Consider the following 27,695-nt stretch of genomic DNA (forward strand, 5'->3'; position numbering starts at 1 on the left):
GTCCCAGGATGCTTGTTTCCGGTCCAGGGAGGACATGGCCTGGCAGTTCGGTCTGGACTGTTCCCATGGGGCACAGGGTGAAGACTGATTTGCATACGGCTGGGTCCAAACTGGGGTGGCGTAGTGGGCAAAAGAACGATGGATTTAACCCTGATCTTTTGACTGGGGGAGAATGTTTGCATTGCCAGCATTCCGTTCATCATTTGTTTGCTGTAACACTACTTTCTAGGCCAGGCCTAAAAATCATGTGGACCACATGCAGTTTCTCATTTCTGATCTTGCTGGGTGACTTCTGTAACTTGTGACTCCTACCAATATACAGAGACTGTTTAGGAGATATGCGCTTTGTGCCAGTTTCGAGAGGCCATCCAACATTAGGTTATTAAATGTTATTCCATGTTCACAAATCCCTTTATGATCGCCGATCAAGAACCTACTGTGTTTGGATATATGAACCTAAGTCTATAGGCTAAGAATGATATGATGTAAATAAACTGTATTTCTCCGCTATAATCACTTCCAGTGATTAAATAATTAACTTACTCACTAAGAATGAATCACAATTGGTAACATGCTCAGAATTCACGAATTTTCAATGTGCACACTGCAACTGCTGGTAATAAAGTTTAAAGCAATGACAAAAAATATAAGTTTCGTTAAGGGGTAACACCACGGCACAGGTTAAGAACAAATAAGCACAGTCAAATGTATGCATAGAGAAGACACCCTCTGGGAAGCAATTATCGACTGACGGCGACATTAGGACTTGGTGTGAAACATCACTATCTAACTTGTTTATGTCAATTGTGAACGGAAGTTCTAAAACAAAACTAAAAATGTTTTTCCAAATGTTTGTAGGCTCGAAAATTGGTTATAATACTTTTTTCCCTTGTCGTTTGATTCCTTATCTCGGGGGATTACGTGTTGAGAGCCCAAGGGGAGTGCACGTAAAAGTTCTGAACTGCAACTCTGAATTAATTATAAGGGAATGTGGGAAAACTATGTTTCTTACATATGTTCTTGGAGGAAATTCCAATATTGTCTTATTTTTTTCTATTGTCATCCTCAGTAGGAGATATAATATTACAAAGGACTTGGGAACATAGATTGCTTTTTTCTGTCTAATAAGTTGTTAAGAAAACCAGGGTGTATTTAGATGAAATGTGCTGGAAACATGCGGCTATCGTTGGTACAGGATTTGCAGCAGGAGTATAGGTCTGTTGTACATGTTTGATTCACAGCAGAAAATTGCTCATTTTAAGAGATGTGTGCTTTTACAGTATGCTTAGTCTATGCATTCTGGATTTCCAGGGTATTCAAAATGAGATAAATGTACATCCACTAAATGTAAAAGGGACTAGCCACTGATTATTCAGAAAATGTGGTGGCAGTAGGCTCCCATGATCCAACATTATATTATCCTGGCTTGTAAATCTTTCAAATCTTAATAGAACAATTCTTGAAAGACTAAATGCTTGCTGAGGTAGAAATGTTCTTTGGTCACACACCCAGGTTTCCAATAACATTAACAGAATTATTAATTTCTTCTAGAAGTCAACATTTTCTAGTTTAGTCAAACAAAAACCCCAACATTAAATAATGCAAATAATTTGCTTAGGTCAATTTTTACCTTGTTTTCACGGGTCGCAAATAAGCACCCTGAGTGTACTGTTGAGTCAACCTTTTCTGCAAACCCAATACATTTGCCAAATTGTGGCAAACCTTGGCAGACACAATCTGCCTGGGTGCCAATGACTAGTTGGGAAACTAAACTTAATTAGTGTAACCAGACTAGCTTAGGGTCATTGTGAGTACACCTATATCTATTGCCTAACAATTGATATTGGTCTTCACTGAACTTTAGTGGAACTACAATTTGTCAATCTTCGCCAGATTTAACCTTATCCTGGCACTGGAAGCTGACCAGGCATAGTGCAAACATTCAGAATTTTGTCTTACTTCATACATATTTGGTTGTTTTTAATTCATGCTAGGTTTTTTAACATAGATACCTAAAAGAAGTGCAATTTTATTAAAATCATGCATGTACTTGACAAGAAGGTACAATGACTTTGGATAGAGTGAAGTGGTAATGCTTTATTCCTCTTTCAAGTTTAGTTTTGACAGTAGGAGAAAAGATGGGTCCATCAAAGATTTTGGGACCTATATATTATACTTAGTATTGGCAATATAGCTCAGCGAGCATAGGCAAAGCCAATAGGCCGGAATTTTACTAAGGGGAAGTGTTTATTAATAATTGGGGCACTGTGCCTGTTGGCCCACCCTTTCTTAGAAAGAAAACCCCATGATGAAGCAACATCATTGGCTACTTCAGTGTCGAGGATGAAAGTAAGGCCCCATTGCTGAGCAGACTACTTCTGTAGAGCTAAGGGGTACCCTGAAAGAAGATTGTTATTAAATGGAATCAGCAGGTGAACTTTTCATCGTAAGTGGTGAACATCTAATGCATAAACAGAAAAATGTTACTTGGATACTTTTGACAAAGGTGCAGTGTTTTTGGTTCCTCTTTAAGAAAGCTTGATTATGAATGCCTTTACTTTGTGAAACGAAAATATGTAAATCCAACTTTATCATGACCACAAAGTAGAACACAGGAATGCTCAAGGACGATAAGTAAATAGCACAGTATCTTTATGTCAAGATAAGGCAACCAAACAACATGCACTTCATAAACAACAAAGCTGTCAATCAGCAATTAAAATGTCCTGCCAGCAAAGTAAACGCACTGAAGAACCTAGACTTTCACCGGCAGCCTTAACAAAAGGACTGATTGCTGCCCATTGCCACAAGGTAGTGTAAACACTAATAAAACAGTGTAACCGACCTTGAAATGTCATTGTTTCTATGGACAATGCATACAAGTAAAGGTAAACCATGAAAAACCCTTGCAACGCCAATAGCTTAGTTGGACTGGCCCAAAGCTCCTTAGTTAATTTTTATCACAGATATATGAAGGCAGCTAAAGTGTATGTTGCCAGACCTAAAAGGCAGAAACTGATACTAGTAAAATCTTCCGGCATTGAAAAATGATATGATATATAACTTATTTTAGGTGGTATTCACTGAAAAGAGAAGCTGCAAAGTTCAACATTTTACACTTCTAAACTTTGCTCAGTTAAAGTAATTTTCCCATGAATTTTCCAAGATTGGCGATCTCATTCTTGTGACATTTTGTATTTGCCCTTATAAAGATGATGGGCGTTGTTTCCCATTATTCTGATGTTTTCCGATTTCTGTTTACCACTGATCTGTTAGTGGCCTGTGTGAGGATATCCGCATATATGCCTATTTTCAGCTAGTCACCAGCACTTAATTTACTCATTAGTGAATTTCAGTTATAAACCTTGTGGTTCTTTGCAAAAAAGCTCAGCCATTTGCTATTACTGGTGTTTCAAAGGCTAGAGGAAGACTGTAGCTTTACAAAAACCATAACATGGAAGGATAATGGCTGTGCATGGTCATGGGCTGGGTATCGTCAAAAACAGAAGAGGGTCCCTGAAGGCTAGTTACTAGGAGAGGAGGCAGGGAAAAGCAATCAAAAAAACATAGAAGAACCTCTCCTAGAATATTACATACAATAGGTAATATATCCATCAATTTTTATATAACATCATTGTCCCACACAGAAGCAATTATAAGCAAAACATATAAATTTATTTTTTCAAAAAGCACAAATTCATAAAAAAACATTTATATATATATATATATATATATATATACACAATGCAAATTAATCAAATGAACACAGCAGATAGCCCCCAATCAAGCTCACACATTCAAACATCCTCTCAGCCATTCACAACGTCATACACTACAAGACAAAAGACAATATCATAATCACAGGACCAAAACCTAAAAAGGAAGGTGCAAACAAAAACAGGGTATCGCACAGGTTTACAAAGCTATTCAAAAAGATGGCTACTTAATTTTAAAAATATATAAAATGGAGGTTGGTGTTAGTTCATCTGTACTTGATGTTGATCTAAGTCACCTTAGATGGCGGATGATTGCTAAGGGCAGAGGCCGTACCCCCTGGACTCAAATCCCCTGTCTTCGATACGAATCACACATAGTCTACGCTTTATAGAGAATCGTCTTTAGCTTCTCTTCGTATTGTCTCCAGGTTAATGTCTGTTGTAACAGCCACAAGGGAACTGTTGTTCCACTGAGGCATGCATTCCCCACAGTGCAAGTGGTGTGTTGAGCGGTGGTCCATGATGCTGTGTAAAAGTAAGAACTGTAAACAAGGGGCACATGCATGGCAGAAGAATGTGATTGTGTAGTGTGAAGAGGGTGTGCAGTTCTGATTGTACTGGAAATGGGTTGCAAGTGTGGCTAAGCACACGTACTGGGTCGCGGGTGAACTGTTTCTAGTGTGCTTGGGTGGCTTTGGGTCTGTATGGTGGAGTTGGGGAGTGGCTTTTGTGTTCACATGTTTTTCTTTGGATGTGGTGTAGGGGGTGGACTTTAGGAAGTGGTCAACTCTGAATAATTGTGAGCATTTATTTTTAGTCTCCGTGAAGTTTCGCAGAGAGAAATATGACCATTTCCTGATTTGAGTTCCAGCACTTGCTGCGTTTCCTATAACTCAGGGGTGTCTGTCTCTGAAGGGGAACTATCAGTGCCTTTCTCTGTCTCACACTACTCCTAGTCCACTAACCTACCTCTGCTGCCTAGCCGCTTATCTCCTCCCCAAATGTGCTGTACTATGGCACAACTGGCTTTGACTCTAGGGGCACACTTGGTGTTTTCTGTTTGTCATTGGCTTCCCTCAAGTGAAGAGAATCCCATGGTCCTCTGACAGACTCTGCAAAACACACAATGTTGCAAACCTACTAAACCCCTCACACTGCAATTTTACTGGCCCGTAGCCCTCTGGAAACTCCTGACTCCTTGTAGGCTCTACAACCCCTTCTAACCTGACCACAGTGTTCAATTTGAGCCTGTGGTAGCAGGTGAGGCCCACTGGCACTCAATTTTGCGCACCAGCACTTAATTTTCCTCATCAGATTTTGACGCAGAGCAAGAGAGAGAAAAGCACAAAAGGATGAAAGAAGGAGAAAGATTCAAGGACAAAGAAAGAAAGCAGGGGTGAAAAGGAACCTTACACCGCGAGAGAAAGGTGTTGGGAGTTCCTAGTAGTAGATGGGAGTCATGAGGTGCAATCAAGAGGAGCAACTCTGCACACTGTGCAAACCCCTTTGGCCCAATAAACAATACACCCTCCACAAGAAAGTGCAAAATCCAATAGCCCACTGACACTCACCAAACAGCACTGACCTGACACACTGCAAACCCCTCCGCTTCCCAAAGATGCTGTGGCAGTGTGTCGGATTCCAAAATGTAAGATCACTCTTCAGTACCCTCCCCGAAAACGAATAAATAGTAATTACAAAAACACAATGTCAGCAGGATTGAGGGTGTATACACAAGCTTTGCAAAACGTGCAGACATTTTTAAAGAGCCATGACAATATTGTATTAATGCATAAAAGGGCATGCTTATATAGAGCGCTTCCACAGGGCAGGCAATGCCCAGCTACATTGCGAACACGGAGGGGGCATGTGATGTTAGTCAATAGACTTCCAACTTTTGGAGCATCTGTGATCCAGTTTTGAGCCTTATAATAAAGAGAAAAGTGCAAAATCCCCAGAACATTCTTAACACTTGCTGCAGTCACTATCCTGCATAGGTAAAGCTCTCCCACCTCTTATACTGCCACAGAAATAAGTGACAAAGGCTACTGCTGCTCTGAACCTGCTCAAGACAGAGGGTGGAGCAATAAATTAAAAGCGTGCACTTATTCACTATACAATGTGCGTGCTTTAAAAACATTGAACATTTTGATTTGCAAAATTTGTCAAAGGGCCTGGGCAAATAGAGCAGGCAACAGTTCTAATAAAGCACGAAGAACCAACATCTGACTGATCTCTAGCTTCACTCATCCCCTTAGGCACTGACTTCTTATAGTTAGAGAATAGCTTTATTTGTGTGAGCACTATAAAGAAACAATAAAAAAAATTGTGATGATGGAAGCAAAGACCTACCTGAAAGCCATACAATAGTGGGAAGGAGGAAAACGTCATAGCCTGTCTAAATTGCAATGTTTTCAATGGCCTGTGCGTTATTTTTGATTAATTCGAGTCTGTGAGAAGCGTTGCGTGGATCTGGGATCTGCATCGGAGAAAGGGCGCAATCCAACCTTCGGATGCCCAGGACGAACATCTGTAAATCCAAAAGGGGTCGGCTTCAGCGCAAGCTTAAGACCTCCAAACCGTTGTTGTTCCCGGGCGCGGATCAGTGAAATGTAAGCTTTAGGTGCCTACTTCAGCCGTTTAGGCTGGATGTGCCACCTGCGGGATCAGCAGTGTCTGGAAGATGGAGGAATACTTCGGATGAGGTAAGCCTCTCGGCCACCCAGTGGTGGTTGCTTCGGTATGGGGGCGGGGGCAGCTCCGAAAGCACCCAGGCTCCCAGCCAATCCCAACACTGTATGAGCAGCATCGTGATTGGTCTGAGCGGCCTCTTTGGCCACTCTGGCAGTACCAGGGAGCTTGGGCATGATCTTCACGGGGGGGTGCAACATAGCCTTGTAGCGAACATTCTAAGTGCGCATGATTATTTGGCCGGCCCCAGAGGGCCAGACAAATAATCGGGCTAACTTTGGGAGTGCAAAAACTACTCCTCGCTGTGCTCAGCCCCGCCCCTCCCCGACCTGGCTCCAATCCTTTTCAGAAAAATACAATGGTAATAATGGCTTATTATCATTTTCTTTTTTACATTGCTCAAATAGAGGTGGGCCGATGCTCCTCTGCCTTAGCGGAGGAGCCACCACTGAGGCGACCACCTGGAGGAGGAGCCGCCACTGAGGCCACCCCCGCAGCTGACGGGTGGAGCTAAAGGCCTCATAGCCTCACTGCTGTTCCGCGTCTGGCATTGTGTAAGCCACCTCTGACAATGTGCCTAAGTGCAATTGAATTTATGTAGCGCTTACTACCCAGGACAATGACGTTTAAGCGCTTTACGCTGGGCCACAAGCTGCTCCGGATAACCAAGGTTAGTGGTTAGAGTTTATTGTTGGTTATTTGGATTAATCTTGTGCGCTCCTGGAAACTGCTCCATGCATTCACTTTCTTTTCTTTGTGGTAGATTACATCCATTGGAGTTGTGTGTGATCATTATTAGGGGTATCTGAGTTCATACAGATGGTTGGTTGCATTGATGAATAAGCTAGAGGGCAAGCAGGTGTATTACTTATAAATGAGTTTATTGTCCTCTTTGAAATGAGATGTGAACAATTTACAGCAAGGCAATACTAGAGATTAAAGCAAAGATATATGACAGAGGAGATTATGTTCAGAGAGAGGAGCATGTTTAGATGGAAGACTGAGTTATCTGAGAGTCAAAAAAGAGGTGACAAACAGAAGTCGGTCAGTTTTTCATGTAGGGTTTTATCAGTATAGGCGAGTCTTTTTGAGCTGGCATGCAATCTAAGGATGAAGCAATGTAGAAACAGCAAGGACAACTGGTCAGCTCAGGAGCTGGGAGTGTAAATGGTTGGATGCAGCTATTGGGAAATATCATAAGATGTATACAGCTAAGGAACCAGTAAGCTTGCAAACATAGCAAAGTAGGAGAATATAGGGGTAAATTAAAATAATGTAAACATTGAAAGGTGATACTGCCAATGCTGGAACTGATGTAGTCTTAAACCCTTGAAGTTTGTACTGTTGTGTTAATTGCAAAAGCAAAGTGGATTTCTTTTTATGTTCTTGGTTTAGCATGACCCATGATGGAGGCGAGGAGAGCCTCGGCAGAGCATGGAAATATGTTGCTTTCACTCCTGTAGGCGAAAAGTGGAGTTCCTTGCACTGAAGTGAGGGGGTAGACGGGATTACCTTTGGACATTCCATGACCTTTGTTTGCAAGGGGCTGAAGATGAATTCTCCTGAGCTCGGCCTTGCGGTCGATGGTAGTGGCGAGGGCCGGGCTGTATGTAGTTCCTGCTGTTCAAGGTGGGGAGCCTCTTGGCCAGACCTGCTCTTTTGTCGGACTTTAATTGCTGGTTCGGGGAGGAAGCTGTGCAGAGGTGTCACACTTCATTGTGCCCATGTTGTGGGTGCTCTGATTGGTGCCAGCCTCTGTGCTCTCTGCTGGAAGAAGCTTCGGTTTACACAAAGGCTCTATCTGGGGCGTAGCCTCAGAAGGTCACGTGAAAGAGAACAACCCTAAGCTGGTTCTTATACAGGAGCAGGTCCATGCACAAATGGCTATTAAAACTAAAAAGGCAGAGAATTGATAGGCATGCACTTTCCTAAACAAAAACATTAAAATCTGCACTCTGGGGCCGTGTTAGTGCTCGTCTTCCTTCTCAACCTCCCCGGTCTGTGTGTTTGAAAGGAGGTGCACAGCCCGCCCTTGCTTACTACGGATTTAAAGACTGTTCAAAGCAGCTTTGGAAAAGAGGGAGCATGGAGCAAAACCTGAGAAAAGTGTTTGCATTTTAGTTTGTGCAGTGATTTGTACCCATGTCCGGATGTGTGCAGATGAAGAGGAGTGGGTGCAAGGCCTTGTCCACTGTTCTTCACCTCTAAGATCCAGCGCCTACCGTGAACGCCAGGCGCTGTCTGTGCAGAGGATAAACAACACCCAGCGCTACAAATGCCTGCTGCTTGAACGTACAGGAGAAGCTGGAAGGAGTGGTGCTGACCTCTAGGAGCTATACACTCCTGATGTTGTCTCCATCCGGGTTCCTAATATTTCGGCCCTTGAAAGGGCGAGATTTTGATCGATACCTTATATCTATTGATCCAAACCTCGATCTGGTCGACTGAACCTTTATTGCCTGTCTGTAAGGAAAGAAAGTGCACCTATTTCCAAGTTAGTTCACCCAAGAAAGGACTCTACTCTCAAAGATCACGGACAACTTCTAGTTTTCAAAAGTTTATTGTAAAGATATAATGAGCTGCAAATACAGGCATCTCAGAATGAGATTCACGAGATACACAGGTCCAATTACATACATGTGCTCTCGAAAAGCCCTCAGACGAGCGACAGAAATCACTAACACAAGTTCTAAAAATAGTAAAGCTATCAGCATAGACGCATATCGCTCCTTCATTTAGATTGGAGGAAAACAAACACAGGTTAGGCGTCCCTACCCTGTTCTAGATGGTATCCCTACTTAACCAAATCCCAACCTAACAAAGGTGTCAGCAGTGAATGACCCCCAAGGGAAGTCACTCACTCTAAGTCTCTTGGTGAAAACCTAAAGTTCTCCAGTCATGACCCCTCTCTGCCTACCCATCCGCTCTCTAAAGGGTCCTCAGGTCTCTGCTCTAACTCCACCCAGGGGTGCTGTCCCTAATACAAAACAGTCAACAACATTTGAGACGCCCCTTGCGAAACGCCTCTCACGTGGTGCAACTTCAGGCTTTTTCCATGATGCTTTGTATTGGGCCTCAGACGTTAGAGTTGACCTTGCTTCTCAGATTCTTCTCCGGCCCGCTGATACCCCTTAAACATTCCAAAACCCTCCTCCATGTCTGGGCCGTCTACTGAACAGACCTCTATTCATTCATTTATAATTGGATCCCCCCTTTCCTGTTGCAGACAGATATCTGCCGCCAAGAACCCAACTCTCATAGACTTCTAAAAAGGCTTGCAACATTTCTCAGCCCAGACATGTACGTATAAATCAATGCTAAAACATTTCAGGCCTACAATATTTCTCATTATGATTATAGCATTCAACTTCTTCATTTAATTAAAACATGTTAATACTCTTATTCTATTATTAAGTAACCAATTCTATAAATCATGGCCTATTTAATGCAATGACCAAAAACCTTAAAACAATCTGTGTCGTGAAAAGAACCACCTTCCCTTTCCCTCCAGCTCTGGCCCTGAGGCCTACCACGTTCTGCGTTTTACCGCATACCATCTTATGTTGTAACAGCTTCACGACATGGATTCAAAATAATCACGTCTAATAAAGTCATATAATGTCACACATTTCTGTATTAGTTCCACACCTACTTAAATCTCTACATTTAGCTATACATTTAGGATATAATTGCAGATACTATTAGCACTCATGGCATTTCTCTTCATGAATTATGCTTACTACAGATAAGTGTGATGTACTCATACATTTATCAGTTTGCGCTCTCTCAGTTCCCCCCTTTGATGACCTCTCGGGGTCATCACTAACATTTAAACTGCAGTTATTGCTGGCATTCTCTGCGCTTCCAGAGCTCTCAGGCTCCTGTACTGATTATCTTGTATGGCAGCCAATCTCTGCAGCTGCTCTCTTTGGGCCCTTTCTGACTTTCTTGCTCTGTACCATTTGAATACCCTCACCAATCCCCACAATATTATCCCACAGATCAATATTATGATGATAGGCTTTAGGATATACCAAATAAAGCTTTTGCCTAAGGTGGAAAACCACCCTCCAACTGTACTCATTCCGTGGCCCACCTTTTCCCAGACATTTTCTCTACTCAAGTCTTCGATCTCTTTGTGAATATTAGTTATGTTCTTAATAACTTTCTCAAGGGGTTTTGAAAGGTCTGGAATGTAAGTGCAACATTCCTGAACCTTCAAAGCCTTACAGACTCCGCCCTCTTTTGCTAATAGGACATCTAATGCAAGACGATTTTGAAGAACCATAGCCCTTATCGATTGCATCTCTCCTTCTACCAGCATTAAGGACTGAGCAGTGCTGGCAGACAACCTGTCGACAACTGTTGCCAGTCGTCTAATTTTAACATCATTAAGGATTATTCCCAAAAGAGGAAACATAGCTCCAAAAACATCTCCAACCATTTCTGCATCGCCTAAATCTCTCCTTCCCCTCGCTGATGTCTGGCCCTCAATGATCAATAAGTCTTGTGCATGATATATTTTGGGGAAGACAATTGCCAAGTAACATGATCCATACCAGTTGTCAGGTAGTCTCACGTAAGCATTTCTTCCACATACAAAATACACATTTGGAATCACTTGCATTCCCTTCAGGAAATCCTTAGTGTAGTACTCTAAATTAAAAGCATGTTCACAGTCAACTTCACCCACGTATACATTTTCATAATACGTTTTGGCTCGGTGAAGACATAACTTTCCTCTCTGCGCTTTATCTAAAGCTATTGGACCACTACTACCCTTTCTCTTATGTGACTTCTCTTCCTCGGTCCAATCTATTTTCCCTTGTCCTGATTTCTTCAAAATCTTTTGTCTCCTGTAACGATCATCCACCTGCCCTATGAACTTCTTCTCGACTTCTGACACCTTGCATGTCAGGTTATTTCTACGGGCATGTGAAGTATCTAAGGTAATCCAAGGAATGAAGAACTTGGCCAATCTGTCTTCACTCTTCCAGTAATCCCATTTATTCATCTGCTTATAATTTGGGACTTCTGGCAACACTGAATCATAATTAGAGAAATAGTATTCAAAACTATCTCTCTCATAAAATATACTAAGCAATAAGCTACATGTAATGCCATATGTCAGAGGGAGGTGATGGTATCGAATTCCTTCATCTACAGACGCCGGCAACTGCATGCAGACGTAGCAATCCTTAACCTCCATGGCATCCACGTATTCATACAAAAGTTTAGCATAAGCATTTGACCTAAAGTCTCCTTGGGACTCGTCTACATGTAACCTGCGGGCTTCTGCAGCCAATAACGCTTTCTCTTGAGTGTTTTCCCTTTTCTCACCTGCAACAGTAGGTGTAAGCGTTCCTGCAGAACTCACATCAGTTACCTTTACCTCTTCTTCATGTCCCTTTACATAAGAAATTGTTACCACTAAAGCTATTAATATTATCACTCCTACTATTAGTGTACCTATTATACATTTAGCTCTGCGGTTCGGGGTGCCGGCCTCCATTTCGTCAGACAGTCTAGCTTTCTCTTTATCTTTGCAAAAAGTTCCTTTCCTCTCGTTCCTTTACAGTCTTTTTTTTTTTTTTTTTTTTTTAAATCCTTTTTGTCTTTAGAATCCACACAGCTGGAGGCTGACAGCCTTTTTCGCAAAAGTCCTTTAACAGTTCAAAAAGACAACCCTAGCCCTTCTCCATCAACTCAAGGGATTCCCTAAAATTCTCTGCTTCCTGGGCGCTAGGTAATCTTCTTTTTCTGCTTGCTTTACTTACAAAATCCTTTAACAGTCAACTATCAGATTTGTGGTTGCAGCTTCAATAGCATAGTTCAATATTTCCAAGCGAAGAGTGTGCTCTTCATGTGCTGTTATCGTTGTACCAAAGTCGGGGAATTGCAATTCTGTAAGAAACATGTGCTTTAACTTGCTGAGGCGGGGAGGTCTGGGGAGCACGAATGTTAGTGACCCTTCTTGTTCGACACCGGGTACCAACAATCGTATTTCCACGGTGATAATGGGCTCAGAACTGGACACCACCACCGCTCGGATCCTCCCTGTCTCCGGTTTCACAGACATTTGTCGCCAGATATGTCCACTCAGGTGTGGAGTATCTTCTGTTAGGCACACGCACTCTTCTTGACCTTCTTCGGTCCGGTGCTTCAGCGCCCTGAGCACCTTCTTCTGGGTCTGAGTCTTCTGATATCGGAGGAAGGGTTAACTCTGGAGTTGACCTCAGGCTAGAGCTCCTTCTTTGCGGCCAATTAGCTTCTCCACGTGCCCTTCTGCTCCTTCTCCTTCTGGTCTGTTCTCGCTCTCTTTCAGACCTGTCAGGGTCAGACTCGTACTCCCAGCTATTTTCTCCTTCTGTAGCGTCTTCTGTTTCGCTGTTGTACTGACCGTCCTCAGCTTGGTCAGACTCGTTCCCTGCTTCCGCTGGCACCTCTACAGCTTGGCTAGCCCCCTCTATGGCTTCTTGGTCCTCAGCTGGACGTCCATCCGAGAGAGGAGCTGTTTCCAGAGGTGCTGGAACCCTTTTCGTATGTGACGCGTGGATCCAATTGGGCAGGCCTCCCACCTTTACAGCTGTGTTGGTGATCAGGATGACCTGGTAGGGCCCACGCCAACGAATATCCAAGCAGCTTCTTCTCACATGTTTCTTCACCAGGACCCAGTCCCCAGGATACAGGTCATGGCACGGGCCCTGGCACGCTGGAACCTCTGCAGCCTGCACCTGAAGGGACACAGAACGCATGGCGTCAGACAGCCCCTTACAATAGTCCAGGATCATATCATCTGTGATATTTAACAATGCAGTAGCTGGAATAGATGGCAGCCTCATTGCTCTCCCCATTAACACTTCATGTGGTGACAACCCTGTTCTTCTGTCTGGGGTACTACGAAGGCTCATGAGGACTAATGGCAGGGCATCAGGCCAACTCAGGGTCGTTGAGGAACAGACTTTAGCTATTCTGGACTTGATCGTTCCATTGATCTGTTCCACAATTCCTGAGGCTTCTGGTCGGTAACTGCAATGGAGCTTTTGGTCAATATTCAGTGCTACACAGATCATCTTCACAAGCTCGCTGTTAAAATGTGTTCCCCTATCTGATTCCAAAAAGGCCGGCACCCCGAAACGAGGGATAAGTTCTCTAAGCAGTAACTTAGCCACTGTGAGGGTGTCGCACCTACGTGTAGGGTATGCCTCAACCCATCTGGAGAACACACAAACAACCACCAGGACATAGCGGAGGCGGTTGCATCTTGGCATTTCAATGAAATCTATCTGCATTCTGTTGAATGGACCTCCAGACCTTCCTATGTGACTTAGTGCAACTGGTGTTCTTTTTCCTACGTTCAGCTGCTGGCAGGTCACACAACGCTGGCACACTGCTTCTGCTGCTATTCTAAACTTAGGATTGTACCAAGTCTGTCTAAACACTCTCAGCATAGCGTCTCTCCCTAAGTGTACTGGACCATGTATGAGTCTAGCCATTGGACTCACCATCTCATTGGGCAACACTGCTCTGCCGTCTGCTGAGACCCAAAAATGGGTCTCACCCATTACACATCCTGCCTTTTCCCATGTTTCTTTTTCAGAATCAGGAGCATTTTCTTGCATGATTGACAATTCATCCCAAGTATCAACAGTTTCCAGTATCATGGCTAATTCAGTTCTTACATTTATTCCACCCACATCCACCTCTGTGAAAGAGTAACCTTGTTCTGCGCAATACCGCGCAACTTCATCAGCATATCTATTGCCTTTCGAAACAAAGTCCTCATTTTTGGTATGTGCGATGCACTTTACAACTGCGATACTTGCTGGACATTGCAATGCTTCTAACAACAAGCGCACAAACTCTCCATTGCGAATGGGAGAGCCTGAAGAAGTCATGAACCCTCTTTGAGACCATAACTGCCCGTAATCATGAACTACCCCAAACCCGTATTGGCTGTCGGTGTAGATGGTGACTCGAATTTGATTGCCTGCTAAGCAAGCACGTGTCAGGGCAATAATCTCGGCTACCTGAGCGGAGTTTACTCCTTCCAGGCACCCTGCTTCCACAACTCCTTCAATTGTACAAACAGCATACGCTGCTCTCAACTGCCCAACTTCGTCTCTTACACATGAGCCATCGACAAAGAAAACTTCGTCTGGGTCGGTCAGTGGCTCATCTACGATGTCGGGTCTGGGTTTGGTGCATAGTTCAGTCACATCGAGACAGTCATGGTCTGTATATTCATCATCATCATCAATATCATTTGGAAGTGGCATTAAGGTAGCAGGGTTCAAAACAGAGCATCTCTTGAGGGTCACGTTCTCTGCAGCAAGAATAACTTGCTCATAGCGCGTGAGCCTGCTGTTGGTCAGATGCTGTGTTTTGGTCCTGGTCATCAACAGTTCAACAGAATGTGGCACGCACACCTCTAACGGGTGCCCCATGACGATATTTTCACATCTCTCAATGCTGACACCCGTTGCAGCAACGGATTTGAGACATCCGGGCAACGCTGCGGCTACTGGGTCTAAAGTAGCCGAGAAATAAGCAACTGGTCTACGGGCATTCCCATGGATTTGGACCAACACAGACAACGCGCAACCTTCTCTCTCACAACAGTAAAGAAAAAATTGTTTATTGTAATCAGGCATTCCCAATGCCGGAGCACGACACAGGTCCTCTCGCAACTGTAGGAACGCCATCAAACAGTCTTTGTCCCATGGTACCGGATCACTCACCTCCTTGTGCGTCAGTTTTTGCAAGGGCTTTGCTTTCAATGAAAAGTTCACGATCCACTGTCGGCAATAGCCCACCATCCCTAGGAACATCCTGACCTCTCTCTGTGTCTTAGGCGCGTTCATTTTCATGATCGCCTCTATCCTGTCTGGTGACACCTTTCGTTTGCCTTTCTCAATTCTGTGTCCCAAATACTGCACTTCTGTCAGGCAGTACTGCAATTTTCCCGGGGACACCTTGTGCCCATTGGCAGCTAGGTGATTTAACAAAGCAATGGAGTCTTCCCTGCAAGCTTCTTCTGTTTCTGACGCCACAAGGAGGTCGTCTATGTACTGGACCAGAACTGACTTCTGGGGCAGCACTAGACTTTCAAGATTTTTCTTCAGAAGCTGGTTAAAGATCGATGGACTCTCTGTATACCCCTGAGGGATACGACACCATGTTAGGACGCGATTTTCCAGTTTAAATGCGAAAAGAAAATGGCTATCTTCGTCCAAAGGGATCGAAAAGAAAGCCTGACAAAGATCGATCACAGTGAACCACTCAGCTTGGAATGGAATCTGAAACAGTATCACTGATGGATTCGGTACCACTGGACAACACGAAACGACTATGTTATTAATCTTTCGAAGGTCCTGCACTATCCGAAATTTCCCATTTGGTTTCTGCAGACCCATAATCGGGGAGTTACATGGACTACCCACGATTTCTTTCAGTATTCCCTGTTTAATCATGGACTCGATCACGGGTTTTATGCCTGCAATCGTTTCTGGAGTCAATTTATACTGGGGTGTTCTTGGGAACTCAGCATGCGGTTTCACTACAATTTTCACTGGGTCCACCCCTTTGACCAATCCAATCTCTTCCCCAGTGAAATCCCATACCTCTGATGCCACTGTCTCTCTCAAATCCCAGGGAAGCTCGTCTACTGTCAAAGTAGGGTACAGCTCCACGCATATTCTAGAGTTTGCGACTTTGAAATCTGCATCATCATCATTTGTCAGTACCTCCACTCCCTGAGGTGTACAGTATATAGTACAATTTAATTTACACAACAGGTCTCTTCCTAGCAGACACACAGGACTTGAATCGCAAACCACAAACTGGTGCTCATCGCTGTACTTCCCTATTTTCACCTGCACCGGTTCTGTCAATTGACTGGTTATTCTCCTGTTTGCGACCCCTACCACCTGTATGGTCTCTCCAGACATGGGCAGGTCTGGAACTGCAGCTGATCTGATCGTGGATCTAGTGGCTCCTGTGTCCACCAGAAATGTCGTAGGGCACCCTGCTACTTCTGCTTCGACATAGGGTCCCCTCTGATCTACCTCTAAGGCTGCCCCGAGGGTGCAGTCTTCTCTTTCCACTCTCTGTCCGGTTAATGGGTCCACATAATAGCATTCTTCCCCTTCCACAAACAGGGGCATTTGTCTATAGGTCTTTCCCATACTCCCTACTCGAGGAGGTTGCGGGAACTGGGCTCGGGGAGGAGCCCCCCCTTTGAGCACCTTTCCTTGGTATGGCGTTACCCCTCTTGTAGGCGCGCTTTGGACCTCTTCCTCCTCTATCTCTTGCTCTCCTATCTCTACATTGTAAGGGCACTCGCGTTTCCAATGCCCCAGCTCGTTGCACTGGTGGCACCTAGTCGTTTTCTTCAAGGTAGCTATGTCTACTCTGGGTCTAAAGGTAGTACTCTCCTCATTACCCTTGTTCTGACTGTACTGCTTCTTACCTCCTGTACCTGTCCCTTGCTGCTGTTGTTGCGGTCCCCCCTTTCCTGCTGTCTGCAATTGTACCACCATCAGCTTTTCTTTTAGTTTCTTAGCCTTGGAGTCTACCTCATCACAGCAGTACCTGGCATATCTCAGTATTTCATCTAGGGGTTTACTTTGCCAACAAATCGAGTGTTGCTGAATCATTAAACTAATATCCGGTCTCAGTCCCAGGACGAACTTGGACACGAATTGCCCTATGTCTTTTGGATCCATTACATCCAAGCCGCTATACTGTTTAAATGCCTTCAGCAATCTCTCGTAATATTCATGAACTGTCTCTTTGGGTTCCTGTCTTGTTCGATCTATTCTGACCCAATCTATGTCTTGCATTGGCACCTTCTCTTTCAGCCAAGTCATCACTCTCTCGAATTTTGCCATCACAATCTCAGACGGCCCATTAGTCTTGGCATCTCTCTCTGGCTCCGTTGTGGGCCACTCAGCGCTAACCTTGCATGCTGTCCACAGATCTCCTGGTACTACAATGTCAAACAGCGTGTTCAGATCTATCCATAGGACCTTGGAGATTTTTACAAACCTCTCGACTTGCTTGTACCACTCCACAGGGTTCTCTCGTAGCTTGGGGAAAGAAGTGGTAAAAGCAGCTAAATCTCCCCTACTCCAAGGGACATGTACATAGTTCCCATTTGCAACTTCACGCAAAGGGTAAGCTTCTATTCCCTGCTGTCCTGGTGTCATACCAATCATGCTTCTTCTGCCAGTCCCTTTCTTGGACCACCTCTCTTCCCACTTATCTAGTGCCCTCCATGTCCTTATTCCAGTAATCAGTTCCCTTATGTGTGTTTTCAGCCCAATCGTTCTCCTCTCATCTAGGTCCCGATCTGAGTAATGTAGCCTGTGGTTACCCTGTAATGCTTTGGTTCTTGACAAGTCCACCATATATTTGCCTGCTAGTTCGACTAACTTCTCATGGGCTGCTCTCGCCTTTCGAGTGATGTCCTTTGCCATATACAGTATTTCATCCTGTTCATACATTTCCATTCTTTCTAAAGGCAGGGTACCATCTACCATGTCATCCAGATCTGACCTTAAACTGGAGACATCGAGTCTTTTGGCTTTTATCTCAGCTCGCAATATGTCTTTCGAAGGGGGTTCACTGGTCTCCCTACCATCCCAACTTCGAGCTCTGCGTTTGGGCTCAGGAGAATTAATGGGTGGCCTCCCTCGCTCCCATCTCTCCAGGTCCCATGCTCGGCCATCCGATCTTGGAAGGTGATGGAACACGGGCCTGTTATCCCTGCTCTCTCTCTGCCCACTCTCTTCTCCTTCTCTCCTCTCACCGCACACCTCTCTGATTTTTTCCCTCTGGTCGCTACACTCCCTTTGCCTCGTATCACTCAGTATCTGATACGATCCTTCCTGGTTCCCCATATTCCCTGGGCTGCGCTCATTTCTGTCATCACAGGGACTATGGTGCGACCTCTCACAACTCCCATTCTGTTCTCTGGTGCCTGGCACACAGTGTGGACATTTAAAGCTGTTTCTGTACTCTTGCGCTCTCCTCTCCCCTTCACTGAGTATTGGGCACGCCACCCCTCCACTCCCGGGGCCCCCGTTTTCTAGGTCTGTTCTACCTCCACTCCGGGCCCAATGGGTGACTCCCCTACTCCCTCTACAGTCCCACTCCGGACTACTCTCCCCAGCCCCACAGTGAGTCCGTGCTCTGCTGTCCTGACTTTCCCTTTCTGCTTCTGCAGCATTGATGCACTTTTGAGCCTTCACTGCCTCATCCCACTGCTTCATGTACTCTTTTAGCTCTTGAAAGGATTTTCGTCCAGATCCCCTCAGATCCATTGGCCATCTAGGGCCCCCAGGATCTCCTCCCGGGTCCCCTGCTGTGTGCATCGGTGTACTCCACTCTCTGGGTATCGGCATCTGACTTGGGGAATTAGTGGTATCGTTCCTCCTTGCCTGCTCTGCTCTTTCCCTGTCTTTCCGTTTCCGTTCTTCCCCTTTTGCTCTCTCTTGGTCATATATCGATATTATAGGACCTATGGTAACAGGTACCTGTAGTGCATCTGGTAATGGGTAGGATGTGACGCTTTCCGTTTCCGGCGCTCTTTGTACCACAAACCTACCGACTACCTGTTGCACCTGACTAGGCTGGAGCAACTCTTTCTTTGGCTCAGGATCCCACTCTGAACTGGGAAGCGGTCTATGCTCTCCTGCATTGCCCCCCTTTGCTCCTTCAGTATTCTCGACCTCTCCCCCTGCTCTATTATACGGGGGTGGCCTGTCTGTCAGTAATCTGTTTATCAAGCTATCCTCTGTTTCGCTCTCATCATCTTCTTCCAGGGGACTTTTATTTACTGGCGCCTCTAACACTGGGTACAGTTTATTTATTTCCAAATTATGCACTCTCCATCTTTTAGCATCCGCATCCCACCTGGCATCCTGTACTGCCCTTACCGATCGTTTCACCCTTTCTTGTCGTCTGTTCATATTCCTTTCATGCGCTGCCCTAAGCCAGGCATCAAGGGCTTCGAACTGGGTTGGTCTAGGCAAGGGTCTCTTTGAGGTCATGACTGATTTCAATCGATGTAACACCTCTAATCTGAACGTCCCGTACTTCGGGAACGTCAGTTCCTCATTTCCTTCAGTAATCTTACTCCACTCTGATATCCAAAGGATCGTATGCAACCCAACATTTACTGCCATATAACGAGCTGGCGTACCCTCCGGCGGGGCTTCTTCCCCTTCATACGATCCTCCCTTCTCTTTCTTAAACAGCGCTTTCAACCATTTAAAACACTTCATAATTATGCGCACAAAATCCAGCCTCGCTACTCTGTTTACTTCCTGATGACAATCTACCAATCCTGTCGCGGCTTTTCTAGCTTGGCCTATCACAGCGCGGTTTTTCTCCTGTCGGCCAATCACGTCGCGACCCTGTGTGACGTGTTCGCTAGCTGGCCTATCACAGCGCGGTCTTTCTCCGGTCAGCCAATCTCTGCGCGACACCACCTGACGTCTCTTTTCTCCGCTTCGCAGCAGCACCCCTCCTTTCTCAACTCGTCTCCCGGTTATGCATGCGTCCCATTCATACACCGAAAAATGACTACTTCCGACCAAGCGGTCACTTCTCTCGACTGTACGTCCACAGTCTATCTGTAATTGTCAACACAACTGACGAGATGTCTATCGTCTCTCTGATAGGTTGCTTACACACACAGTAACTTCCGACCAGCGTCCGTTACTCACGCACTCACTCTTACGTTCCCCCTATCTCGGTCTCTCGGGTGGTCAATGGTACCTCATGACCCCCTTCACACTAGTTGACAATTACTCTGGGTGTCCGATACACCCGAACCACTTAAGCTCTCCTTGAACTTAAGATTTCCACCGGTTGCGCGCGCTCACAACCTGTTCCACAGTCACTCTACAGACATTCAACTCCGCCAGACATTACAACATAGATACAATACAAAACACCGCAATCTAACACGCATAACCCTTTATACTCACTCTCAACCGATACTGCTGCTTTTTCTGTCTCACGTCATCCGGATCTTCGTCTGCGGGCTGTTCTTCTGATCATCGATTTCTAGGGGCCTTGGGGTAAGCTAACCTGGCCTAGGTCACCGTCCTCAAGAAGGCAACCATCCTCTATAGCTACCAACTGAAAGGGCGAGATTTTGATCGATACCTTATATCTATTGATCCAAACCTCGATCTGGTCGACTGAACCTTTGTTGCCTGTCTTGGAAGAAAACAGTACACCTATCTCCAAGTTAGTTCACCCAAGAAAGGACTCTACTCTCAAAGATCACGGACAACTTCTAGTTTTCAAAAGTTTATTGTAAAGATATAATGAGCTGCAAATACAGGCATCTCAGAATGAGATTCACGAGATACACAGGTCCAATTACATACATGTGCTCTCGAAAAGCCCTCAGACGAGCGACAGAAATCACTAACACAAGTTCTAAAAATAGTAAAGCTATCAGCATAGACGCATATCGCTCCTTCATTTAGATTGGAGGAAAACAAACACAGGTTAGGCGTCCCTACCCTGTTCTAGATGGTATCCCTACTTAACCAAATCCCAACCTAACAAAGGTGTCAGCAGTGAATGACCCCCAAGGGAAGTCACTCACTCTAAGTCTCTTGGTGAAAACCTAAAGTTCTCCAGTCATGACCCCTCTCTGCCTACCCATCCGCTCTCTAAAGGGTCCTCAGGTCTCTGCTCTAACTCCACCCAGGGGTGCTGTCCCTAATACAAAACAGTCAACAACATTTGAGACGCCCCTTGCGAAACGCCTCTCACGTGGTGCAACTTCAGGCTTTTTCCATGATGCTTTGTATTGGGCCTCAGACGTTAGAGTTGACCTTGCTTCTCAGATTCTTCTCCGGCCCGCTGATACCCCTTAAACATTCCAAAACCCTCCTCCATGTCTGGGCCGTCTACTGAACAGACCTCTATTCATTCATTTATAATTGGATCCCCCCTTTCCTGTTGCAGACAGATATCTGCCGCCAAGAACCCAACTCTCATAGACTTCTAAAAAGGCTTGCAACATTTCTCAGCCCAGACATGTACGTATAAATCAATGCTAAAACATTTCAGGCCTACAATATTTCTCATTATGATTATAGCATTCAACTTCTTCATTTAATTAAAACATGTTAATACTCTTATTCTATTATTAAGTAACCAATTCTATAAATCATGGCCTATTTAATGCAATGACCAAAAACCTTAAAACAATCTGTGTCGTGAAAAGAACCACCTTCCCTTTCCCTCCAGCTCTGGCCCTGAGGCCTACCACGTTCTGCGTTTTACCGCATACCATCTTATGTTGTAACAGCTTCACGACATGGATTCAAAATAATCACGTCTAATAAAGTCATATAATGTCACACATTTCTGTATTAGTTCCACACCTACTTAAATCTCTACATTTAGCTATACATTTAGGATATAATTGCAGATACTATTAGCACTCATGGCATTTCTCTTCATGAATTATGCTTACTACAGATAAGTGTGATGTACTCATACATTTATCAGTTTGCGCTCTCTCACCCTCCTAAAAACCTAATTTTACAATGAATTTCAAAGAGGACGCACCTTTTTTTTTTTAGCTTTATTTATGTGCCGATAGGTAGCATGTAAAAGGTTTTTGCTTTCTGAGGATTATGTTTAATGGAATGATTTCTGTACGCCATATAATGTCAAAGCACACATGATGCGCGGACCTCTGTCTGTAGACCCAAAGTACCACCCAAAATATTATTCCTTACCCCCATCACTGCCACACAGCACCCGAACCGAAATTGGTACATGTGCTCTGCGGTGGTAACCGTCTCTGAAGTTTTAACGCGGTTTACTAGAATAATAGCCCGCTGCCGAGATGTGTAACTCGCAGGTCACGCGTTCGGTCCTGTAGATGAATAAGCTATTTTTAAGTGGCACTGCGAACAAATTTTTTTTATACTAAACGCTATGAAATAAATAGAATCATATGATGAACGTATTAATTTTTAAACGATGAGTGAGACAAAAAATTGAAATATCATTTTTTTAAACGAAGACTGAGGAAACCTGCATTTCAAATTCATGTGAAAAGTCCGTGCCTTCCCAGCAGCACCATAAGCAGACTCCTGTGAATGGAACACTTGTGATGTCACCGGGCCTCCAGTGTGATGTCACCAGGTCCAGGGCACCTGCAGAGGGGAGGCCTCCGCCATGGAGAGACAAAAGGAGAGACCACTGCTGGGGAAGAATGTCAGGTAGGACAGGAACGTCTTTAAGGTTCGCCCAGAATAATTTTTAAAGACTTAATAGTTGGATTTTCTCAAGAAATTTGACTAACCCCGCGCCTTGCCCGCCCCCTTTTAAAGTGAAACACATGGCATTACCCATAGAGCGGCGATGACACGTCGAAAAGTCTCCATTGTGACGCGTCCTCAGTATAAAAGCCTGGTAGCCAGGGAGCTGCAGCATTTCACTCGAGGACACCGGACGGGGTGGACGTCTTGTGGCGGCTGGAGACGGTGTCAACGAGAGGCCGACGATGCAGGGGCCTAGCTGGCTCCAAACAGGAACGCGGTCGGGGTGGGTTTCAGCTAAGGGGACCAGGTGAGTAAGTAAACCAAAGGAAAAGTGAACTGAAAACTTAACTTGAAACCAAACTGAAAACTAACCTGAAATGGACTTGTCCCTTCCTTTCAATTCCATCCCCTTTCTTTCCATTTTCTTCCCTTACCTCTTCTTCCATCATTTCCCATCAACTTAGCCGCCCTTTTACCTTCGTCTCTTCTCCCTTCCAGTCCCTTGACAACCACCTTCATTTTCTTTTTCTTCCTTTCCTCATCTTTTTTCTTATCTTTTTCTTTTCCTCAGTCCCCTTTTTCCTTTCTCTTTTCTTTTCTCCTTTACTTTACCATTTTCTTTTCTTCACCCTTCACTGTCTCTCCGTTCCCCTCCCCTCATCCTTCTCTCCCTTCCCTCCTTATCTCTATCTTCTCCCCTTCCATTCAGTTCCTTCACTTATTTCCACGTCTCTCCCACCTCCGTTTCCCCCCTCCTTTCTATCCTCTCCCCTTCCATCTTACCCACTCCCTCTTTTTCCCTTCCTTCCTCCCTTCCCCCATCTCTTCTTAATTTCCTGTCATTGCTCTCTTCCACATCCCTCAGTTTTTCCTTGCCCATTCCCTCACTCTTTGCCATCTCCCTTCTTCTTTCCCTTCCCTTCTCTCTTCCCCTCTTCTCTCCCCTTCTTTCCCTCTTCTCTCCCTTCTTTCCCTCTTCCCTCCCCTTCTTTCCCTCTTCCCTCCCCTTCTTTCCCTCTTCCCTCCCCTTCCTTCCTTCTTCTCTCCCTTTCCTTCCTTCTTCTCTCCCTTTCCCTCTTCTCTCCTTTCCCTTTCCCTCTTCTCTTCTCTCCTTTCCCCTCTCCTTTCCCCTCTTTCCCCTCTTCTCTCCCTTTCCCTCTTCTCTCCCTCCCCCTCCCCTCTTCTCCCCCTTCCCCCTTCTCTCCTTTCCCCTCTTCTCTCCCTTCCCCCTTCTTCTCTCCCTTCCCCTTCTACCTCTCCCTTCCCCTTTTACCCCTCCCTTCCCCCTTCCCCCTCTCCCTTTCTACCTCCCCTTCTACCCCTCCCTTTCTTCCCCTTCCTACTCTTGCCTCCCCCTTCTTCCAGTTCCACCTCTCCCTTTCCCCCTTTCCCATTTCTCTCCCTTGCCCCTTCCCCCTTTCTCTCCCTTCCCCTTCCCCTTTCTCTCCCTTGCCCCATCTCTCCCTTCCCCCTTCTCTCCCTTCTCTCCATTTCCCCCTTCTCTCCCTTCTCTCCCTTTCCCCCTTCTCTCCCTTTCCCCTTCTCTCCCTTTCCCCTTCTCTCCCTTTTCCCCTTCTCTCCCTTTCCCCCTTCTCTCCCTTTCCCCCTTCTCTCCCTTTCCCCCTTCTCTCCCTTTCCCCCTTCTCTCCCTTTTCCCTTCTCTCCCTTTCCCCCTTCTCTCCCTTCCCCCCTTCTCTACTTTTCCCCCTTCTCTACCTTTCCCCCTTCTCTACCTTCCCCCTTCTATCCATTTCCTCCCCATCTTTCGGCACCATTTCATCCCTTTCCCTCTCTTCTCTCCCTTAACCCTTCTACCTCTCCCTTCCCTCGCCTCTCCCTCCCCCTCTTCTATCCATTTCCTCCCCTTTCATCCCTTCCCCTTTTCTCATCCCCCTCTGCTCTCCCTTAACCCTTCTACCTTCCATCCCCTTCCTACTCTCCTTTCCTCTCACTTCCTTCTTCTCTCCTCTTTCACCTCTCCCTTCTCCTCTTCTCTCCCATTTCACCTCTCCCTTCTCCTCTTCTCTCCCCTTTCACCTCGCCCTTCTCCTCTTCTCTCCCATTTCACCTCTCCCTTCTCCTCTTCTCTCCCCTTTCACCTCTCCCTTCCCCTCTTCTCTCCCCTTTCACCTCTCCCTTCCCTTCCCTTCCCTCACCTTCCACCTCTCCCTTCCCCTCGTCCCTCCCACCTTTCCCTTCCTCTCTCCCTTCCCTCCTCTCCCCTTCGCTCTCATTTCCCCTTCCCCTCTTTTCTCCTCTTCCCTCCTCTCCCCTTCCCCTCTGCTCTCACTTCCCCCTTCCCCTCCTCTCTCCTTACCCTATTCTTTCCCTCCCTTCTTCTGTCCAGTCCCCTCTTCTCACCTTCGTTCCTACCCTTCCTCTTCATTCCCTTCACTCTTCCCTCACTCCCTTTCCCACTTCCTTCCTCCTTTTCTTGCCCCATCTCCTTTCCTCCTCCTTTCTCTCCCCCTTTCTCTTTCCTCTCCTCTCCCTTTCCTTCTTCCCACTTCACTCCCTTCCCTCCAATTCACCTCGTCTCTCCCATCCCATTTTATCCCTTCTGCTCTCTCCCTTTCCTCCTCTCCTCCTTGTCCTCCCCTTCCCTTCTCCCTTCCTCTACTCTCCCTTCCCCCCCTTATCGCCTCTCCCCCTCCGCGTCCCCTGCCCTTCCCATCTCCCTCCTCTGCCCCTCTTCTCGCGTTCCCTCCGCTTCCCCTGTCCCTCTTTTTTCCCCTTCCCTCCGTCTCTCTCACTTCCCCTCCCTTCCCACCTCATTGTCTCATTTCTCTTCTCTTCCATTGCCCTGGTCACTTTTCTTTCCCTCCCCTTGACATCTTCCTTCCTTCACCCTCTCCCTTCCCCTTGTCTCCCTCCCCTTCCCTTTGTCTCCCTTCGCCCTTTCCCGCCCCTCATTCCCCTCATCTCCTTTCTCCTCCCCTTCCCTACCCCCTACCCCCTCTCCCCTTCCTCCACTCTCACTTCATCTTCCCTTCTCCCCTTCCTCTTGTCTCCATTCTCTTCCCTCTTATCTCCCCTTCTCCGCTTCTCTTCCCTCTTATCCCTCTTATCTCTGTTCCCCGTGATCCCGTCTCTCCCTTCCCTCCTTCTCTGCCCCTCATCTTTCTTCTCCTCCCTCCCCTTCCCTCTTCTCCCACTCATGCATTTGCTCCCCGTCCATTCCCTTCTCTTCCCCACTCACTTCCCTTCCCCACTCACCTCCCTCCACTTTCTCGTCACTTTCTTCCCCCTCTTCTCTCCCTTTCCTCCCCTTCCCTCCCCTCATTTTCTGCTTTCCCCCTTTCTTTCCTCCCCTTCCCTCATCTCCCTTCTCCTTTCCTTTACATTGTCTCCCTTCTCCCTCCTGTTCACCTAATCCCCTTTTCCTTCCCATCTCCCCTCCCTCCACCCTTCTTTCTCTATTATCTCCCTCCCTTCCGTCCCCTTGCATTCTCATTTCCCTTTACCCTCATCGCTTTCCCATCTTCCTTTCCACCCCATTCCTTCCCTCCACTTGCCTCCGCTTTCAGTCTCCTTTCCCTCCCCTCGTCTCATTTCCCTTTGCCTGTCTGTATCTCCCTTCACTTACTTTCCTCTTCCATCTCCCTCGTTTCCCTTCTCCTCCTTTCCTCTGAATCCTCTCTCCCTCTTTCCTCCCTTCTCCCTTCTTTTCTCTCCCTTCTCTCCTCTTCACCTCCTCTTCCTTCACGCCACTTTCCTTCTGTTCCTCTCAGCTCCCTTTCATCCCCTTCTCTAAATCTCTTCCCTCTCCTTCATCTCATCTTAATGTCCCCCCTTCACTGTCCTTCTCTTCTTCTCTCCCCTTGTCTCCCTTCCTATCTCGTCTCCCTTTTTGTCTTCTCTCCATTCACCTTCACCTCTTCCATCCCTTCCCTTACTCTCTCCCTTCATATACCTTCCTCCTCTTCCTTCCCTCTGCATCCTCTCTCTTCTCATCTCCTTTCCCTCTTCCACTCCTTTCCTTTCCCTCCTTTCCTTTCCCTCCTTTTCTTTCCCTCGTCTCCCTTCCCAGCGCCCTTCCATTCCCTTCGCCTCTTTCTCCCTCTCCTTTTCTGTCTTCTCTCCCCCTTCCTCTATCCCTTTCCCGCTCCTCTTCCTTTCCCCTGTTCTCCTTTCCCTCCACTTTCTCTCGTTGCTCCATTCCCCTTTCTTGCCCCTCCCACATTCCCTATCCTATCCCTTCTCCCCTCCTATTCTGTTCCCTTCCCTCCACTTCTTTCCCTTATCTTCCCTCCCCTTCTTTCTCTCCCTTTCCTCCCATTCTCTCTCTTCCCCTCCCCTTATCTCCCATTTCCTAATCTACCTTATTCCCCCTTCTCTCCCTTCCCTCCCCTTCCTCTATCCCTTCCCACCTCTTTTCCCTGTTCCCATTGTTTCCTTTACCTCCCCTTCTCCTTCCTTCCCCTGCCTTGTCTCCCTTTTTTCCCCTTCCCAACTTATTTTCGTACCTTCTCACTCCCTTTTCATCCCCCTACTCTTCCCCCTTTTTCCCATCCTCTTTTCCACCCCATCCCATCCCTCCCCTCCCCTCCACTTCCCCTCTCACTTGCCTCCACTTTCCGTCTCCCATTCCCCTCACTTCCCCTTGCCTATCTGTATCTTCTATCTTCCATCCCCCATCTCCCCTCTCCTCCCCTTCTGTTCCCTTTCCTCCTCCCCTTCTGTTCCCTTTCCTCCCCCTTCTCTCCTCTTCACCTCCTTACTTCCCTCCCCTTTTTCTCCCCTTCCCCTTCATCTCCCTTCCCTCCATTCCCCTCTCCTCTCCACCCCCTCCCATTCACCTCTCTCTTTCCTAATCATTTCCCTCCCCTTCCCTTCCCCTCATCTCCCTCCCCTTCCCCTTGTCACCATTCCTTTCTCATCTCCATTCACTTTCACCTCTTCCCTCACTTTACCTCTTCTCTCCCTTCACCTCTTCTTTCTCCATTCCTTCCATTCTTCTCTCCCTTTCTCTATCCCTTCC

The 27,695-nt window shown here is 46.2% G+C and overlaps 1 protein-coding gene across 3 annotated transcripts in view; it reads left to right on the top strand.

Moving 5' to 3' along the window:
* ELMO2 (engulfment and cell motility 2) overlaps window positions 1-27,695 on the top strand; it is a 310,978-nt gene that overhangs the window by 15,240 nt on the left and 268,043 nt on the right. Inside the window, exon 1 of one of the 3 annotated variants that reach the window (XM_078651888.1) lies at window positions 22,901-23,021. The exons of the other annotated variants lie outside the window; for them this stretch is intronic. The gene's annotated coding sequence lies outside the window, so the exon portion shown is untranslated. Of the gene's footprint in view, window positions 1-22,900; window positions 23,022-27,695 lie in introns of those variants that run through there. 3 annotated transcript variants of the gene reach the window in all.

This window comes from Lissotriton helveticus, chromosome 7 (genome assembly GCF_964261635.1).
Source record: "Lissotriton helveticus chromosome 7, aLisHel1.1, whole genome shotgun sequence".
Taxonomy (NCBI): domain Eukaryota; kingdom Metazoa; phylum Chordata; class Amphibia; order Caudata; family Salamandridae; genus Lissotriton; species Lissotriton helveticus.